General features: G+C 41.6%; 1 protein-coding gene and 1 long non-coding RNA gene across 4 annotated transcripts in view; one reads left to right on the plus strand and one right to left on the minus strand.

Annotated features, from left to right (window-relative positions):
* LOC120542238 (teneurin-2-like) overlaps positions 1 to 21,942 on the plus strand; it is a 1,685,504-nt gene that overhangs the window by 1,247,533 nt on the left and 416,029 nt on the right. The gene's annotated exons all lie outside the window — the stretch shown is intronic.
* Positions 13,357 to 19,061, minus strand: LOC120542239. Its single transcript, XR_005636173.1, has 2 exons — positions 18,970 to 19,061; positions 13,357 to 13,628 (listed from the first exon to the last, which is right to left on the minus strand). It is a non-coding gene; the product is annotated as an uncharacterized LOC120542239 (long non-coding RNA).

The raw sequence follows: 21,942 nt of genomic DNA on the forward strand, positions 1-21,942 counted from the left end.
AGACAGACCTCAATATGTGCGTCTTGGGAACTGCAGGTCTGACATTGTGTGCAGCAATACAGGGGCGCCGCAGGGGACTGTACTTTCTCCGGTCTTGTTCAATCTATATACATCAGACTTCCAATATGACTCGGAGTCCTGCCACGTGCAAAAGTTCGCTGATGACACTGCTATTGTGGGCTGCATCAGGAGTGGGCAGGAGGAGGAGTACAGAAAGTTAATCAAAGACTTTGTTAAATGGTGCGACTCAAACCACTTACACCTTAACACCAGCAAGACCAAGGAGCTGATGGTGGATTTTAGGAGGCCCAAACCCCTCATGGACCCTGTGATCATCAGAGGTGACTGTGCAGAGGGTGCAGACCTATAAATATCTGGGAGTGCAGCTGGATGACAAATTGGACTGGACTGCCAATACTGATGCTCTATGTAAGAAAGGTCAGAGCAAACTATACTTTCTGAGAAGGTTGGCATCCTTCAACATCTGCAGTAAGATGCTGCAGATGTTCTACCAGATGGTTGTGGCGAGTACCCTCTTCTACACGGTGGTGTGCTGGGGTGGCAGCATAAAGATGAAAGACGCCTCACGCCTGGACAAACTTGTTAAGAAGGCAGGCTCTATTGTAGGAGTAAAGTTGGACAGTTTAACATCTGTGGCAGAGCGACGGGCACTAAGCAAACTCCTGTCAATCATGAAGAATCCACTGCATCCACTGAACAAGATCATCTCCAGGCAGAGGAGTAGCTTCAGTGACAGACTTTTGTCACCGTCCTGCTCCACTGACAGACTGAGGAGACCCCACACTATGCGACTCTTCAATTCCACCCAGAGGAGTAAATGCTAACATTACTCAGTTATTGTCTGGTGTTTTTTTTTTTTTCCATTTTTATTACTATTTAATTTAATATTGTTTCTTTGTATCAGTATACTGCAGCTGGATTATGTGAATTTCCCCTTGGGATTAATAAAGTATCTATCTATCTATCTATCTATCTATCTATCTATCTATCTATCTATCTATCTATCTCTCTATCTATTATATAGTGCCTTACATATCTATCTATCTATCTATCTATCTATCTATCTATCTATCTATCTATCTATCTATCTACCAGGTGTCTTCAATATTGAACCTTTTCACAATATTCTAATTTTCCGAGATACTGAATTTGGGACTTTCATTAGTTGTCAGTTATAATCATCAAAATTAAAAGAAATAAACATTTGAAATACATCAGTCTGTGTGCAATGAATGAATCTAATATACAAGTTTCACTTTTTGAATGGAATTAGTGAAGTAAATCAACTTTGTCATGATATTCTAATTTTATGACCAGCACCTGTACAGCCTGACGTTCACATATTGTAATCTGGATCATGGTACATTACAAAAAGTGTTTTCATTTTATTTCAGATGTAATGTGTTTAACAAGTTCATTTGAGTATACACAAGTGTAATGATGTAGGTGGAGGTGTGTGCAATGGCCTGATGTGTGTTCAGGGGTTCTTTAAACTGGCCAATATGGTAGAGAGTCCGCTTCCTAGCCAGTAGTTCTGTGGTTAAATGAGGTGTATGTTGCCCTCTTTCAATCAACATGGAAAATACATTAGCATAGTAAATATAGAGGAGTCAGAGTCAGAAGTACCGGAAACTAAGGAGTCCGAGTCGGAGTCGAAGGATTTATCTACCGACTCCACAGCCCTGACTTTTACACATATGGCTTGGCTGCATTTCCCTGCTTGATCATTTCCCAATTTGTCCTAAAATGTTGCGTACGCGTGGGTCAGAGTTGCTGTAAATATACACACATCCTACTGTCAAATTTTCTTAATTCATAAATCCCAAAGTTTCCATGGGAATTTACATATGCACATTTTGAGCCTTTTCTGTGTGTATGTAAGCTTTATAAGTGAGGCCCCTGCTTTCCACTACACTGATTGGTCACTTATTCCATGTGGCAACATTTCTCTTTGAAAAGAAAAATTTCCTAACATTTTTGTGAAATTTGCCATTAACAAGTTTTCTAATGTGTCCCCGTGTTCTTGTTGAAGTAATTTTAAAGTAAAAGCCTGGATTCACTCAACTAATTCCTTTCATAAGTCACCATTTAACCAGATTTTGGGTTGTGAGATGTTAAAGCTTCACCTTGCAGCATTGTTCTGTTGCATTGCACAGCCCACTAATGCACAGACACGCAAAGCCATCTTGGAGGAAACTTTAACTCCTCTCTGTTGTCCAGACTTGAGCGCCCTGATGTGTGGAGTACCACAACAACAACAACATTTATTTCTATAGCACATTTTCATACAAACAATGTCACTCAAAGTTCTTTACATGATGAAGAGAGACAAAAAAGACAAAATAAATAATTAAAATTAGAGAACACTAATTAACATAGACTGTGGTGGGCTGGCCCCCTGCCCAGGGTTTGTTTCCTGCCTTGTGCCCTGTGTTGGCTGGGATTGGCTCCAGCAAACCCCCATGACCCTGTAGTTAGGATATAGCGGGTTGGGTAATGGATGGATGGATGAATAATTAATATAGAATAAAAGTAAGGTCTGATTGCCAGGGAGGACAGAAAAAGCAAAAAGAAAAACTCCAGACGGCTGGAGAAAAAAAAAAAAAATCTGCAGGGGTTCAAAGGCCACAAGACCACCCAGCCCCCTCTAGGCATTCTACCTAATATCAATGACCTCACAATTAGTCCTCATTGTATTCAGGGCTCTCATGGAGGAACTTGATGATGACGGTCATGTGGACTTGTGGCCTTGAATCCATCAATGGAGGGACATGACGGTGCTTTAATCAGGTGGTGGTGGCGCAAGTCGCCACCCCAGAAAACCGAAAGAAGAACAGAAGAGTGAGTAGGGGTTAGTACGGATTTTGAGTATGAATACCTGGACAAACTGGTGAGGAAGGCAGGCTCTATTGTACGCACGGAGCTGGACAGTTTGACATCCGTGGCAGAGTGACGGGCACTGAGCAGACTCCTGTCAATCATGGAGAATCCACTGCATCCACTGAACAGGATCATCTCCAGACAGAGGAGCAGCTTCATGACAGACTGCTGTCACCGTCCTGCTCCACTGACAGACTGAGGAGATCGTTCAGACCCCACACTATGCGATTCTTCAGTTCCACCCAAACAATAATATTATACAAAATTATTGTCTGTTATACCTGCATTGTTATCACTCTTTAATTTAATATTGTTCTTTATCAGTATGCTGCTGCTGGAGTATGTGAATTTCACCTTGGGATTAATAAAGTATCTATCTATCTATCTATCTATCTATCTATCTATCTATCTATCTATCTATCTATCTATTATATAGTGCCTTTCTCATCTATCTATCTATCTATCTATCTATCTATCTATCTATCTATCTATCTATCTATTATATAGTGCCTTTCTCATCTATCTATCTATCTATCTATCTATCTATCTATCTATCTATCTATCTATCTATCTATCTATCTATCTATCTAATAATGATAATTGAATGTACAGAGCATCAGAATTAAACTAAGATGAAGCTCTGAGGAAGCCATGTTAAAGTTTTTAGCAGTTTTTTAAAGTGCTCTTCTGTATCAGCCTGGCGAATTCCTATTGGCAGGCTATTCCAGATTTTAGGTGCATAACAGCAGAAGGCCGCCCGCCTCACCACTTTTTTTAAGTTTAACTCATGGAATTCTAAGCAGACACTCATTTGAAGATCTAAGGTTGCGATTTGGAGTGTAAGGTGTAAGACATTCTGAGATAGAGGATGAAGCGACATTATTTAAGGCTTTGCAAACCATAAGCACTATCAAGTCCAAGGAGGTTCTGCTCAAGCTTTATACACACTGGTGAGGCCTCATCTGGAGTACTGGGTGCAGTTTTGGGCTACAAAAAGGACACAGCAGCCTAGGAAAGAGCAACTCGGCTGATTCCAGGGCTACAGGGGATGAGTTATGAGGAAAGATTAAAATCAAAAGAAGCTTAAGAGGAGACATGATTGAAGTGTTTAATACTAGAATTCCCAAAGTCTGCAAAGATTTCCGTTCTCCTTGAAAAAGCCAACTTTACCCACACACACACATACACACACAAGGAAAATCGTATGTGCTTATCAGCATAGCAACTGGCTGCTGAAAACCGCTTTTGTTTTGCAAAATGTGTCAATTTGAAGCGCTGAACCTGCGCTGTCCCATCCCCGATTCAGCCAGCCGTTTACCCCTCCTGGCACTAGCACTCTCTGTTTAGCACCGCCAGCTCGAATCCTCTCACAGCTCTCGTCTGCATTGAAGATTTTATATGGCAAAGACATGTAAGGAGGTATATAAGTAATGATGTATCATTATCTGAAATACATACTGTACTTTTCATGTTCGTTGTCTACAATGATCTTGGTAGACAACAAGGCCTATGTATCTGTTTATGACATCAAATATAACCACATAAATCTGAATTTTTACAATCACACTTCTGTGACGTCAGCTGGCACACAGACATAAATTGTTGTTTAGCTTTTACTTTTGCAACAAACAAACAAACCTACACAGACTGTTACTCAAAAGACATTTGTTTATTATATTTAGTACTAGCCGTTCCCCGCGGCTCCGTCTGTGTATCAGTGAAACAGGACAGCGAGGAGGGCCCTGCCCGGCTTCCCACTCCTTTGGCCCACAGCCTCTTTCTCAGATCAGTACAAATATATTGTTCCTGCAAGCAAACTATGATTCTTAGCACGATAAGAGAAATCGCAAAATCAACCGGAATGTTCAATCAAATTCTAGAAAACAACCCGATCTAAATCCGTGAAGTAGTTCTTTTGTTTGCTGGTTAATCGGAGGTAAGGCACACGCCCCAAGGCTGGTATGAGAGTGAGGAGGGTCCCGCCAACCACCCCTCAGTCCGTTGTGTGGATCTTGGGTTCGTGCAAATAAATTGGTACCACAAGCGAACTATGATACATAGCGAAATGAGAGAAGTCGCAACATCAACCGGAATGTTCAAGCAAATTATGGAAAAAACCCCAATCTAAATCCGTTAAGTAGTTCTCTTGTGAAAAGCGGACAGGCAGAGAGACAGACAGACATTGGATTTTATATATTGTCATGGATGGCCAGGACGCCTCTTCTCTACGTATGCTGATCTAGGTGGTAGTCACGATGGCAGGCGATTGGGCGACCGCTGCTTTTCTTTCTCCCCATCGGGTGGAAGTGGTGTAGCCATGGGTCTCCGCAGCTTTATTATAGGTGTGGTGTGGCTTCAGTGCCTGCCGCTGACACACCATGTGTGAGTGCACTGCTGGACTGCTGCTGTGTGTGTGTGCGCCTTTGCACTGCTGTGCCAGGCTGGGCCACAAAATTATTTAAAGGGCTTCTGCCGACAGACGGCCAGGTGTCCCATCTGGGATGCCAATGTGAACATACCGCCACCCTGACCCAAACACAGACAGGCAGGAGACAAGTTTTGCCACGCTTCACACATTTATTTGCAGTTTACAATGCCAGTAACCACAACGCAACACACCAACACCATTCAGTCCCTTCTTGCCGCCAGTCCTCCTCCCTCCACTCCTCTTCAGGCCTTGTTTTCTCCTCCCGACTCTCCCCCCCGAGTAGTGTCTGCTGGTCCCTTATATAGGTCACCCCAGGTGCTCGTTGTCCCAGTTCCGGGTGTGACAGAAGAACCACCCACACAGGCTCAGGGACAATTGCAGCACATCCTGGCGGCACCCCCGGATCCCAACAGGGCTGTAACAAACTCCAATTCGACTACTAAGGAAGGTACTGAAGGATTTGGAAATTTTAGAGGGAGAAGTGCTGCTCAGATTAAATAAGATGAAATCAAACAAATCACCAGGACCAGATAATATTTATCCTCGTGTCTTAAGGAGGCTAGTGAGTGCAGATATAAACCCCTGACACATATTTTTAGAAAGTCACTGTGCACTGGAGAGATTCCAAAGGACTGGAAAATGGCAAATCCCATTGTATAAAAAGGGTGACAGGGCAGATCCAAGCAACCATAGGCCAGTAAGCTTAACAAGCATCACAGGAAAATTAATGGAAGGAATTATTAAGGATAAGATTGAGCAACACATGGCAAGGACAGGAGTTATTCTGAATAGTCAGCATGGGGTCAGAAGAGGGAGGTCGTGTTTTACTAACATGTTGGAATTCTATGAGGAGCTAACAATAGGATATGATCAAAGTGGAGCTTATGATATTATTTATCTGGACTTTCAGAAAGCATTTGATAAGGTGCCATATGAGAGGTTGGGCATCAAGTTAAAAGAAGTGGGAGTTCAGGGTGATGTTTTAGGTGGGTGCAGAATTGGCTCAGACACAGGAAGCAGAGGGTGATGGTGTGAGGAACCTCATCAGAACTGGCCGATGTTAAGAGTGGTGTTCCACAGGGGTCAGTTTTAGGGTCGCTGCTATTTTTAATATATATAAATGATTTAGGTAGGAATATAAGTAACAAGCCGGTTAAGTTTGCAGATGATACCAAGATAGGTGGATTAGCAGATAATTTGGAATCCATTATATCATTACAGAGGGACTTGGATAGCAGACAGGCTTGGGCAGATTTGTGGCAGATGAAATTTAATGTCAGTAAATGTAAAGAATGACACATAGGAAGTAAAAATGTGAGGTTTGAATACACAATGGGCGGTCAGAAAATCGAGAGTCCACCTTATGAGAAGGATTTAGGAGTCATAGTGGACTCCAAGCTATCAACTTCCCAACAGTGTTCAGAAGTCATTAAGGAGGCATACAGAATGTCAGGTTATATAGCGCCTTGATGTGTGGAGTACAAGTCACAGGAGGTTCTGCTCAACCTTTATAATGCACTGGTGAGGCCTCATCTGGAGTCCTGGGTGCAGTTTTGGTATCCAGGCTACAAAAAGGACATAGCAGTACTAGAGAAGGTCCAGAGAAGAGCGACTAGGCTGATTAGAGGGCTACAGGGGATGATTTATGAGGAAGATAAAAAGAGCTGAGCCTTTACAGTTTAAGCATAGGAAGCAAAAATGTGAGGTTTGAATACACAATGGGTGGTCTGACAATCGAGAATCCACCTTATGAGAAGGATTTAGGAGTCGTAGTGGACTCTAAACTATCACCTGCCAGACTGTGTTTGGAAGCCATTAAGAAGGCATACAGAATGTCAGGTTATATAGCGCCTTGATGTGTGGAGTACAAGTCACAGGAGGTTCTGCTCAACCTTTATAATGCACTGGTGAGGCCTCATCTTGAGTACTGTGCAGTTTTGGTCTCCAGGCTACAAAAAGGACATAGCAGCACTAGAGAAGGTCCAGAGAAGAGCGACTAGGCTGAGTCCAGGGCTACAGGGGATGAGTTATGAGGAAAGATTAAAAGAGCTGAGCCTTTACAGTTTAAACAAAAGAAGATTAAGAGGTGAAATGAGTGAAGTGTTTAACATTATGTAGTGAATTAGTCCAGTGGATCGAGACTGTTATTTTAAAATGAGTTCATCAAGAATACGGGGACACAGTTGGCAACTTGTTAAGGGTAAATTTCACACAAACATTAGGAAGTTTTTCTTTACACAAAGAACGATAGACACTTGGAATAAGCGAACAAGTAGTGTGGTAGACAGTAAGACGTTAGGGACTTTCAAAACTCGACTTGATGTTTTCTTGGAGGAAACAAGTGGATAGGACTGGCGAGCTTTGTTGGGCTGAATGGCCTGTTCTCGTCCGGAGTATTCTAATGTTCTAATGTGAACGATGAAGAGATGGCATCTATAAGCCCTTATTAGGCAGTCACTTCAGAGGGGAGAAACACTGGAGGGCTGGAAAGTTGCAAATGTGACTCTAATCCTCAAAATTGGAGAAAGAATGGATCCTTGTAATTACAGACCAGTGGCAGACACTAGTTATGAAAACTATAATACGAAATCATTTAGAGATGTTTCTGTGTGAAAATAATATACTAAATAACAGGCAGTGTTTGTTTATGAGAGGAAGATCCCACCAAACTAATTACAACTGCAATAATTGACAAAAGCAAAACATACAACAGAATTTACTTAGCCTTCCAAAAAGTCTTTGACCCCCACATCAAAAATTAATTCTAAAACTAGAAGCTGTAAGCATCAGCAGTAACCTGCAAGACTGAATCTCAAGTTTGCTAACTAAGAGGAGACAGAGGAAGATGGAGTGAGGTCGCCGTTGGAGTCAATCGGGGTCTCTCATTGCACACTAAAATTGGAGCAATGGCAGACACTGAGAAGGCAGCAGAAACAGTTTAGTAAGACGTGGACAACCTCCAGAACGGGGTAAACACTTGGAAAACACAATTTATTGTAGAAAAGTTCAAAGTGCTACACGTTGCTCCAGATCCTATTCCATCTGCCTTGGGCACAAGACGGGAACCAACATTAGCTATCCATTGCGGCCCACTTACGCACGCATAAGGCCAGTTTAGAATCCACAGTTTGCTTGACATGCACGTGTTTTTGGATTTACAAGTAAGCCAGCATGCAAACACTGGCTGTGATTTCGGGCCCATGAGGCAACAGCACTAACCACTGCACCACCATGCAGCCCCTAAACATTAACATAACTGAAAATCTGTCTTGTGATGTTTTTTTTTAACATATGAGTGGGTGAATCTTCCCTTATGGACCAAAGCCATTGTAAGCCATCAGTTTGTTAAAAACATAAGAAGTCTGACAAATTAGAGGAGACCATTCCATCTGCCAAGCTCCTCTATACTTTAAATGTTGGTTAATTACAGGTCATAATCCAATCAAAGTAGGAGCCTGTTCACCAAGGCTAGCCCACCTAATCAGCTGACCACCCTGCTCAGCGTTTCATGTCCTGACCTGTAGTGTGTTCTCATGGTATCTAAATGTCTGACTCTAACATAGCCTCTTATATCAAAGCAGCTTGAAACCCTGTGACCCGTCCATAACAATGAAAGGCGTTGGAGTCTCCATGTGCCTGACCGTTCTTGTCTGCTTGGCTGTTCTTGTTCCGCCCGTCGGATGCCGGACTGGACTGACGGAGGCTCCCTTTTAAGCGTTGTGGTGCCTGCTTGGTTTGATTTGAAGGCTTGCTGAGTGGTTGCTAGGAAACGGCCCGATCCGTTCTGATGCAAGCTGATGGATTCTGGCATCATTGCATTCTGGGGAGCAGAGGTTTGCTTTAAGGGTCTCCCGGGAGTCTTTTTAAGGGTGGTGACAATCAAGGCTGTAAACAAGAGCAGAATTGTTTCCACTAACTGACGAAAAACATCTCAATAGCAAAAGTCAAGTTGTATTGTGTGGGTTGCAAAATGTCTGCATAGCCTGTGGAAGATAGGGGGCGCTTGTGCGCCGAAACTCTGAAGACTAAAGGGTAATCGTAGTTGTATGAATATTGTCACATGTACAGAGTGCAGGGTCATTCTCGCTTGCATGTCCAACCAACACGCCACGCGGTGCAGCATTCTATGAATTTATAGATGAGCCTCTAAAGGTAGCAACAGGGTTAAGAGTACATCAGGCAAAGAGACTTGCATGTTTCATTAAATGAAGCGACGTTCTGTGTTTTAATAATTCTTTATGAATAGAAAAACAGCAGAAACAATGGTATCAAATTAAACAAATGGAGAACCAATCTTTGAGCCCAGCTGTACAGCCTTTGCAGCCGTGCCCTGTGGTTGAGGTTCCTTGTTATGATTTGAGCTCACTTTAAATGAATTACTCATCTGCTGGAGCTTTGGTTATGACATTATATATCTGAAAATAGTTTCTGTTGTTTAAAGAAACGCTTTTTGATTACAGATTGCTTTGTTAATAGTTTTATCTTTTTCCAACACCGTCTTTGTTTTTTTTTGGGTGTTGCTACTTCGGGCAATAATCGTCATAGCCTTGCCATGCAACAACTCTTGGAGGTGACCTGAGCTGACATTTCGCTGTAATTGAATTAAAGGCTTGCATCGAACACTCAACGGTTGTGATATTTCACCTTGGGTTCCTCCCCTGTCTGGGGTTTGATTCCATGTTTGTTCATTTTTGAATCTTTTGTATTATTACTTTTATTTTGGTTTATTTGCTTTTGATTGTGTATATCTTTCAAGTACAGTATTTTATGGGTTATCCTTCAAAATGCTGGGCTACCTGCCAATCACCACCAGGAATGGCCCCCCTGCCTATAAATCCAGTGGGTCTCCCACAGTTCCTGGTCGTTCCACCACCGAATCAAGAAACTAAATAAAAGGGCTAATGTGGGAAGTAACATCCTCTCCACCTTCTATAACTCTGTGATGCCAGTGCAATTTTGTACGTTGTGGTGTGCTAGGCTGGTAACATCACTACAAGAGAGGTCCACTGAATCAAGAAACTAAATAAAAGGGCAGGATCAACTATGGGACACACTGTGGACCCCATGGAGGTAGTAGAGAAGGAGAGCATTAAAACAAAAATGAGTGCCATTATGAACAATGCTGCACATCCTCTCTGACACAACAACACTGAGGACTGTCAGAGAACAAATTATTCATTAAAAGTGTGTCAAGAAAAGTGATTGGGGGTCCTTTCTACCAACAATGATACTCCTGCATAATCCCTCAGTGTGACTGGGACTGCCAAGTCAAAGCTTTTTTATTAAGTCATTCCAGTGTGTGTTCAGAACAAAATTCATGTAGATGTTTAGTTTGTTTACTTACTTATCTATCTATTTATGTACATACTTATTTAAAGAGCATGTGTAAAAACCCGGATTTCCCCATTGGAACAAATACAGTTCTATCTATCTATCTATCTATCTATCTATCTATCTATCTATTATATAGTTCCTTTCACATCTATCTATCTATATATATATATATATATATCATATAGTGACTTTCATATCTATCTATCTATATATATATCATATAGTTCCTTTCACATCTATCTATCTATCTATCTATCTGTCTATCTATCTATCGGATTTTCATGGAAACATGAGATTTAAGTTTTTTCTCAGCCACCACTACACACTATGTGGGAAATGTAACATAAAATTATTTATTTAAAGGGGTAATGCCGAATTTTTACTACCAGAAGAGATCACTGCTAAACTTTGTATAAAGACGGCTCCACAGGGCAGCGTTCTGAGTCCTCTGATCTACTCCCTCTATCCATATTATTAAGTCATTCCAGTGTGTGTTCAGACCAAAATGCATGTAAATGTTTAGTTTGTTTACTTACTTATCTATCTATTTATGTATATACTTATTTAAAGTGCATCTGTAAAAAGCCGGATTTCCCCATTGGAACAAATACAGTTCTATCTATCTATCTATCTATCTATTATATAGTTCCTTTCACATCTATCTGTCTATCTATCTACATATATATATATATATATTATATAGTTCCTTTCACATCTATCTAGCTATATATATATATATATATATATATCCTATAGTGACTTTCATATCTATCTATCTATCGTATTTTCATGGAAACATGAGATTTAAGTTTTTTCTCAGCCACCACTACACACTATGTGGGAAATGTAACATAAAATTATTTATTTAAAGGGGTAATGCCGAATTTTTACTACCAGAAGAGATCACTGCTAAACTTTGCATAAAGACGGCTCCACAGGGCAGCGTTCTAAGTCCTCTGATCTACTCCCTCTATCCATATGGTGGCACTTGACTCTTAACGTCATTGTCAGGTTTGATGGTGACACAGCTGGGGTGGGCCTTATGTTCAACAAGAATGAGCAGGCTTACCTGGATGAAGTGGAGAGTTTCTCACACTGATGTGAAGTTTACAGTGTTCTTCTGAACATCAGCAAGATAAAAAAATTGATTATAGACTCTGAGAAAAAACAACTGGGGCACTACCACCCTCTCAGAACTAATACCACCTCAGGTGAAGAGGGTGGACAGGGAGGACCTGACCTGGTCCACGCTGTCACAAAAACGACCAATAGACATATAAAGGTTTGGGGCAGCCACCCGTGTATTATGCCCTGCTGCAAAAGGTTAAAGTCTCAAGAGTTGTTTTCAATATTGAGTCCAAAACAGAACTGATCATTATGAGCTTTAAGGGCCGGTGAAGGAAGTGATGTCATTGATGCCGGAACTGGAAGTGAAGTCTTTGGGACCAGAAATGATGTCATCACAAGCACCGGAAACGGAAGTGATGTCTTCAGAGGCTCTGGAACTGGTGGGATTTCCCAAGAACGGTCTGCACGGAACTGAGAGAGACAGTCAGCGCACCTTGCCACCCTCTGGTCTGGTGTAGAATTACAATTACTCAAGCCCTTTAGCTGCCTCTTACTCACACGTGTGTGACAAAGCACAGTGACACCTTGATGAAAAAGTCAAAAAAAGAGTCAGACATAGGATTTTGGGCTGCCACTACCGATATTAAAGACCTTTTACACATACACCATTCAAAGTATCGTGATAGATTACAGCCTCATTTCAAACAGCACACAGCAGGACCACGAGGCTCTGCAGAGTGGTGAGGTCAGCTGAACACATCACTGGGTGTGCACTATAAAACAGTGGTGCAGTGGTAATGCTGCTGCTTTGCAGTAAGGAGACTGTGGAAGATTGTGGGTTCGCTTCCTGGTTCCTCCCTGTGTGGATAGCGCTTTGAGTACTGAGAAAAGCGCTATATAAATGTAATGAATTATTATTATTAAGTTATTCCAACAGTGCTACATGATGGCACATGTCATACACTGGAGCTAAAAGCTTACAATGACTGAATTTCGTCACCTTTCATAATACCATCTGTCAGTAGGAATATGTGAAGGTGTGTTCATGTTTTATATGTAGAATAGCAATGCCACTTGTCAAAGACGGATAATAGATACATTTAAAAATATTTGCTATCTCTTGCTGTAAGTGCACCTTTAGCTCCTTTCCTTGTTATCCACGTGTGTCTGAACATGTCTTCAACTGCGCTTACTCCCTCAAGCCCATTCCCATAAAGCCTGCTTCTCAGACGGTGCCTTTCTCACCTCCTGTCCAGTATGATACCCCACTGTCTTTGAAGGCAACTCTCTCTCAGTGTGCCTCCTGTGCTGTTTCTCTTCCTTGTCTGTCCAACACTAGCAACTCCTCTTTCGATTGTGTCACCAAAGTCACACTGACCAATCAGATTAAAGACAAACTGACCAATCAGATTGCCCTGAGGGACTGGAAACAAACAGACCTTAGTGTTTTGTTGTTTAGATACATTGCCTCTATTAGGTATATTATTTATTATTTGGTACACATATACAGTATACCTGTAGACACTGTACACACCTTTTGTTACCCCACATTTATAAAAATCATAGAGTCAGACATACTGTGTCTATTGTGGAGAGGTGCAAGAATGATAGATTGCAGAAGGATAAAAAGTGGGGACAACAACTGGGTCATCCCATTTAATTGAACAAAAATCCAATAAAAGAAACACTTCTTGGTGTTGCACAGCCAGCCCTTTGGCAAACTATTAACAAAAGCTATTCAGCTCTTAGACACAGAAATGAAGGTCGTTTCACTGGCACTCTTTTCAGGGGGTCGCTCTGATTGTAAAAGATGCCTCCTTCTGGGCAACCCATCATCTTATAGCCGATAAACTGGAAGGAGAGTGGCTAAGCGCCCTCACTGGGCAGTTTCTCGGAGCTGTACAGAGAGAAGGAAAAGAAAACGTTAGCGACAGCGCCCCGTCTCACCCTTATGGGTCATCATATACCTCGATCCTGACGCCAAAGTGCATGCATGACAATATTTACTTACATTTCTATAATATTAATATAATGCATAGTACTGCTGCTGTTGTATATATTGGTACTTTATAGAGTGTGCATTTGCTTATTACCTTATTTCCTTTTTTTTTTGCTATTGCACAGCCATTGAACTTGAAGCTAAGCATTTGACCATCCATTGTAATGAGTATAATCGTATGCAGCAAATAACATTTAGATTTTTAAAATTTATGGCATACTAGTAAAATCATGCTGGTAGGTGCTATATCATACCCACTTATGTGTTACATCAGTTCCCTATAAAGTGGTTGGCAAATTGAAAATCAGATACTTTGCTGTAAATCACAACACATCCCAACTCTTGACAGCTGAAAGGTGATGACTGACTCTATAAACACCCTGAAGTCTGATTACATGAGAATACAACGGGCGTCTCTTAGACGTTTATACTGGGCACTGTGTGTCGCTGAGCCAAGGCATTGATGATACTAGAGTAGATTAGATTATTTATTTATAAAAACATTTCAACAGCATTATTTACAGATGAAGTGATGTCAGAACTAACTTTGAGGTACAGCTGCATATCATCAGCAAAACAATGATACGCGACATCATGTTTGGGAAAAAAAAAAAAAAAATATATGTTTTTCTTTCTTTCTGGGAGCTTGCAAAGTGTATATCTATACATATAAAGGAGAGTTGGGATCCGAGAGACTGTGTTTGTGGAGGGATTGAGAGTTAAGGTGGGTGGGGGAGTCACGTCATCATCTCCCCTCCCATTCACCTCATTTCATTCACTTCATTTCGCTCTGAGCGCTAGTGATGGGAAGTTCGGATCATTTTACCGACTCGGACCTTTGAGTCTCGTTCAGCAAAATGAACGAATCATTTTTCGAGTCATTTCGTTCAATTCTCTTTCTGGCTCAGACTGCATAGGTTAAGCTTATGGGCTGTCACGTGATGAACGAACGACTCAAACCCAAGACTCGAGAGATGAACTAATCAATTCTGTTTCCGGCTCAGACTGAGTTAGTTAAGCTTATGGGGCTGTCACGTGATGAACGAACGACTCGAAAAACCCGAAGACTCGAAACATGTGAATCAATAATTCCAATACAGAAACTATAGGAAGTTGCACAAATGCGCATGCGCGACTGAACGAATCACTCCCACGAGATGACTCGTTCTTCCCGAGTCACATTAAAGATTCGGTCAAAATGAACGAATCGTTCAAGAATGACCCATCACTACCGAGCTGAGCTCCGCAGCTGACGCGGTCTTGCCATTCTTTTTCCGTAGTGTTTAGTCCTCTCTCCTTTACTGATTTACTGTTTACTAGACGCAGTACTTACTGAAAAGTATTTTTTCCTTTAGTGTTTCTGCTTAGTGTTTCTTAGTGTTTAGTAGACGCCATGTGCCGGTGTTCCCGGCAGTGTTGTGGTTTACTGTTACTTTAGTGTTTAGTAGACTTTTACTTTATCTCATTTACTGTTGTTCCCAGCGGTGTTGCCGTTTTTCCCCGTTTCTATTTTTTATGTAGCTTGTTCACGAATTAGTCATAGAGAAAATTTATATATTTTGGCTCCAGGAGGACAAACCAAAAATGTTGTATATAAAGAAGCTCTATAAGTCGCATGTAGATACATAATTATTCCAACGACTGCAGCGAAGCGCACGAGGTCTGCTAGTAGTATAAATAGGGTGGTCCTGATCTAATTATGCAATTTTCATTAGTCTATAACTTATAGTACATTTTAAACTTAGTTGTGTATACTGTAACTATCTCCCTTGCAAGGCACCATAATAAACTTGGCTGTGTATATTTATATATATATATATATATATATTAGTGACTGGGAGCCGATCGAATCAGGGTACAAATTCTACGTTTGTGAAATCCATACTTTCTCTGCGAAGAATTGTTTTTTTTAAGTCCTTGAAATGATTTTGTTATCATGGCACTGATTTGTGCTTAAAATAGACCTTTTCGGCCGATGTAATGAAGAGCTTTCTGTTTATACGGGGCTGCGAGACGTCAACTCAGCTCTTCGGTGCACCTCATTTGATTTTTTGTGGCAAACAAATTTTCAAAACAAACCGTATTTTACGACTCTAGTCAGAGTCAGAGAAATAATTATGTTGGCGTGGCCATTTTAGATCTGAGATTGGCTAATATTTAAACAATGACCGTTGTTAATACCCAGCTGTCATTACTCAGTTTGCCAATAGATGCCAGAAGGACGGATGCCAAAACCGAACGGCCCAATGATAGATTTTGACGTACCAAGCAAATGGCGATACGTTCTAAATTACTTACGGTTCCGGAGCTGTCGAAGGGTTTAAGTCAGTCGACGATGTTAGTCCTGGAAAGTACGCCCCACCAAACCAATGTTACAAAAAACAACCAAACTTACTGTTATCTGCTCGAACCAACACCGACTTACTATACTCGGCCGTCCAGCGGCGTCACTGAAGCGTTCAAACATTCTTAGCCAATCATGCAATACTGCGTCCGCGTGCGCCACGTTATGTTCTAACTACAGAGGCAGAGTCCCATTGCATAGTTCTAACTTGTATTGAGTGGAGGTGTTGACGCGAACACCATATATATACGGGGTATTGACACAAACATCATATATAGGGGGTATTGACGCCAACATATTGGGTATTGACGCGAACACCATACATACGGGGTATTGATGCGAACATACGGGGTATTGACGCAAACACCATACATACGGGGTATTGATGCGAACATACGGGGTATTGACGCGAACACCATACATACGGGGTATTGATGCGAATATACAAGGTATTGACGCGAACACCATACATACGGGGTATTGACGTAAACACCATACATACAGGGAATTGACACAAATTCCATACATACGGGGTATTGACGCGAACACCATACATACGGGGTATTGACGCGAACATACGGGGTATTGACGCGAACACCATACATACGGGGTATTGACGCGAACATACGGGGTATTGACGCGAACACCATACATACAAGGTATTGACGCGAACACCATACATACGGGGTATTGACGCGAACAGCATACATGCGGATAGTATTATATATTAAATTATATATAAGGATGTCCCTTTGTAAGGTACACATTTCACATGCAGGGTGCTACAATCCATATGACAGTGCACACTTATGCATATTTCACTATAATACACTTTAACGTTTGCTTTCCAGTCCTCCAAACGAATCCTTGCAACAGCCTGACTTCTAGCCAGTAGCTTTGTGGTGAATCAGCAACACACACACACACACACACACACACACACACACACACACGCACACACACACACACACACCACACACACGCCCTTCTGAGCACTTCCCCTACAAAGCACTGTAATCCAATTAGGAGTTTGTTGAATACAGTGGAACCTCGGGTCACGAACGTCTCAGACCACGTACAAATCGGGTTACGACCAAAAAGTTCGGCAAACTTTTGCATCTGTTCACAACCACACACTTGGGTGACGAACAAGCCAGTTTTCCTTCTGGTTCGTACGCACTGATGATTTCCGCACGTGTTCAGTCTCTCCTTGTGCATTCGCTGTGGAGAGAGAAAGAGCGAGAAGGCAGTTAAAAGAATCCACCGGGCTTGTTTGTTAAGAGACTGTAAGGTTAGTTTTCTCTGTTCATGGTTTTCTCCGTGTTATTCAATGTTTTTACATTTAGTTTACTATTACACTGTGCATTCTATGGTATAATTAAATATTTTTGTGCTTAAAAATCTTTTAAAAATATATTTACATACAGCTTGTACGGTCCGGAACGGATTAATTGTATTTACATACAATCCTTTGGGGGAAATTACTCCGGGTCACGACCAAATTGGGTTGCAACCAGAGTTTTGGAACGAATTGCAGTGACCCGAGGTTCCACTGTATGTGATTTTTAGTACAGCAGTTTCACATCTGGGTCTTCAAAACCTACAATCTGTGTCTAAACAACTTTCCAGAAAATCATCTGCAACACCAACAGCACCTCGTCTGTGAGGCACTGTAATGTACGTGGCTGGCATGCTGATGTATACACTATACACTACAGCAGTCGTCCAAAAAATGTTTTTAAACATGCAAGTTGACTTTTGCTCCAAAACTTTGCAGTGATTAAGGATCCCTCAAAGACCTCACCTGTAAGGAGCTATAATGCAGTGAGGAGGTTGTTGTACACCATACACATTCAAGTTCAGGTGCTTTTACAACACAAATAATAATAAAAATAATGCATCTGAGTTGATTTTGGTCCTCTGTTTTGTAGTGGTTCAGTTACCTCCCAGATCATTTGTCCTACAAGGCGCTATAATCCAGCAAGGAGTGTTTTACACATTATACACTAAAGGGCCTCATGACAAGCAATTTGACTTTTGCCTCAGTTGACCACCTGCCCCGTAACACCTCAGCCTCAGTGCCCTGATGTCTGATTAACTCCTCATACAATGGACACGCCAGACCTACCCAGTGACTCTAATCAAGCAGCCCAGTTTTATTTATTTTTTTAAATAATTGAACCATTTTTAAATTTCATTAAACTTGGCATCAAAAATACATAGCCTCAATACTTTTTTTTGGTAAATGTAATATTTAAAAAGAGTCCTCTGGCAGGGTGCATGAATAATTCAGCCGGTGCTCAGATGTGTGTCTGTTGGTGCAGGTCCACTGTTGATTGCATCCATATTTATGAGACCCTCATTACCCTCTCTTTTTATTTGGCTATTCTATTCTGATGGCTGACAGCGCTGGGGAATTGGAAATGTTAAGCACAGGACCCAGAGAGCAGTGCCAGCATGCACTGGCAAGAAGACCACCTTCTAATGACTTGCTGTTTGGTCACCTTGTACCGACTCAAAGATGTCACAGGGGAGGAAAAGAACCTCCGCAGCCATCGGGAGGAAAGCAAAAATGTGTGTGTGCTCATTTTGTGTGGCGAGTGGCGCGGCACTGCCCGTTAACGTTGATGGCAGCGGACACCTTTTGTGTTTGTCATGTCTGTCGACGTCATAAAGTGAGCCGATTTTGTTTAAATTTGGAACGTTACTTCTTCAAGGACATTTGTCGAGGCACGTCAATCTTTTAGTTATCTCAAATAAAGCGTGCTGCACAAAACTTTTGAAACTTCAAAATCTCCCACTGGAAAAAAAAACATGGATGAAATTACAAACTTGTCTATCCTAAAACAGAAAAACATAATGTTTGACTTTAGCTACTTTACTGATTTAATTTACCTTGAGGAAGGTTACACCAACATGTACATTTTCCTCCTTTCCTTGTAATAAAACGAATGCCAAATAAAAGCTATAGAGAAACAAGCTGGAAGAAACGCGCATGCGCAAGCCGTCAGGCTAGCCGCTTGCGGTAAACAAGTCTCGCGGGGCCAGACGGGATTCTCAAATGACAATACACGCCTGGAGACAATCTGTTTAGTTTGTAATGAATAGCGGCGACGTCCGGCGCTGTATAGGGTACAAGCCACGGGGCTTCTTACTAAAACAAAATTCCTTCTGTCCTTCGTGCATTAAACTAAATCGTCGGGGCTCAAGGAGAGATCAAAAAGAAACTGAATAAAAGACCAGACGCTGAAAGGAAAGGAAAGCTGTTAACAACATTCAGGAGCTCAATAGCACGAGGTAGTTGCTGATTCATTTCTACGTTGCAATGAGCGTAGCGACAGTCTAGACCAGTGGTTCCTAAACTCAGTCCTGGGGACCCCCTGTGGCATCAGGTTTTTGTTCCAACCAAATTCTCATCCATCTATCCATTCTGCCATATCCTAACTACAGCGTCACGGGGGGTCTGCTGGAGCCAACACATGGCGCAAGGCAGGAAACAAACCCCTGCCAGGGCACACACACACACACCAAGTACACATTAGGGACAATTTAGGATGCACCTAACCTGCATGTGAGAGGAAACCGGAGTACACCGGGGAAACTCACACAGAACCAGGGTCTCCTAACTGCAAAGCAGCAGTGCTACCCACTACGCCACCATGCCACCCAAATTCAGTCATAATAACCAATAGCAACTGCTCCCATTTAATGAACTGGTCTTTTTTTCCCCTCATCTCATTCTGCATTCAGAAAAGCACAACAGTATGTTTTTTTCATTTATAAGACATTTAGAAATATTTTTTATTTTTTTCTAAAGCTATAAATGCTCAACTCTTTTATTGTTTTCCTATTATTTTCTCCTTTTCCTGTGTAGTTTGCTCCCTTCATTTAACCCGATTAGTCGACAATTTATAACACCCAGAGCAGGCACCCAGGATGATGAAGGCTGCAACTACTTTAGTGTCAGACCCGCTAATTAGTAAATTATCAATGAAATAACCAGAACACCTGGAAAATACAGTTAACTTTAAAAAAAATAACAAATACATATTTCCCATATAACTGTTTAGTATATTTTAATAAAAATCTGCCAAATTTCTACATTAACTCCAAACTACAGAAACTGGGAAATAATGATTCCCTTAAACTAGGCTAGGAAAAATGGAATTTGGTTGGAACAAAGACCTTCAGACGCAGGTTGGGAACCACTGGTCTAGACAGACAGACAGACACTCACGTGGACCACCACAGCTACTGGGGTACCACATTCTCGAGCAAGTGCCACAATCTGCTACGTATCCTTTCTGTCATTTTAACTATTGCGTCTCTATATAACTATAACTCAATTTCAGAAATTTCAAAAGACTTTGTTGGACGGTTGGTTATCTTATCCAAAGATCTTGACCAGACATTGTTCTTCTTTCTTGTTAAATGAATTTTAGCCTGAAAAGGTTTATTAATTTTTTTACATTTAAGATGTCTCACTTAAAGGTTTTCCAATGTTGTTTCTTGTCCTGGTGTGTATATAAACACAGGGAACTCCAGTTTCTGTATTACCTCTCGCATGAAGAAGGGGCCCGAGTTGCCACGAAAGCCCACATATCGTCATCTTTCTAGTTAGCCAATACAAGGAGTCATTTTGCTTGACACCTCACTACATTCATAATGGCTAAGACGGTACAACACCCTAGTACTTAAGTTATTCATTTAGGCGTGTATGTTGTGCAGCCTTGTCCATCCTTCAGATTTGTGTATTTGGGTGTTTTGAGTACTGAAACCTGCGGTGAGCTGGCACCATGCCCGGGGTTTGTTTCCTGCCTGGCACCCTGTGTTGGCTGGGATTGGCTCCGACAGACCCCCATGACCCTGTAGTTAGGATATAGCGGGTTGGAGAATGGATGGATGGATGGAGTACTGAAATCTGCATCTCCTGTGGCTCTTCATTATCCGCAGTCCTTTTGACGGAGTGTGACGCACCCTTTTACTTCAGATGCATATTTTGCAGTTCAGATTTTCTCAAGCATAGCCACCAACTCTTTCAAACTCATGTCGACTCTAACACTATTGTCAGAACAGTGAACAACAGAGAGCACACAGCACCTGCAACACCATATTGTTCATGTTTAACCTAACCTATAAGGCATTAAACGGTCTAGCCCCCGCCTATTTGAGTGTCTTGCTCCATTGTCACAATCCCCCTCGTGTTCTTAGATCCACAGATCAGCTGCTCCTAACCGTTCCCAAGGCACATTTTAAAGCTCGTGGTGAAAGGTCTTTCTCCGTCTGTGCACCCAGGCTCTGGAACTCCCTGCCCTTAGTGGTTAGGCAAGCCGCTTCAGTCGCCACATTCAAATCTCGCCTAAAAACGCACTTCTTCACATTGGCTTTTAATTCTTAACCTGTTTCATTTTCCACTTGTCTTTTGCTATTTTCTCTATTTTATTTGGTCCCTTGACCTGTTTTTAGTATCTCTGTTTTAATTCTCTCTTAATGTTTATTTTTAATATTTTGCTTTTAGTCCTGCTTGTTGTAACTGTACAGCGCTTTGGTCAGTTGTAATGCTGTGTTTTTAAGCGCTCAACAAATAAATATGGTATGGTATGTTTAGCAGTACTTAAACAGGGGTCTCGAACTCCAGTCCTGGATGGCCGCAGTGGCTGCAGGTTTTCATTCTGACCCTTTTCTTAATCAGTTTTCACTGCTAATTAACTTCTTTTCCCTTCATTTTAATAGCCCTGTTTTGAAGGAGTCAGTCCAAGCCAACAAATGACCAGCTAAATTGGGGCTTCAAACTCCAACCAATTTCACTCCAACCAGTTTCTTAATGAGAAGCCAATTCTTGCTGTTAATTAAGCTTGTTATTTAATT

The sequence above is a fragment of the Polypterus senegalus genome, chromosome 13, assembly GCF_016835505.1.
Source record: "Polypterus senegalus isolate Bchr_013 chromosome 13, ASM1683550v1, whole genome shotgun sequence".
Taxonomy (NCBI): Eukaryota; Metazoa; Chordata; class Cladistia; order Polypteriformes; family Polypteridae; genus Polypterus; species Polypterus senegalus.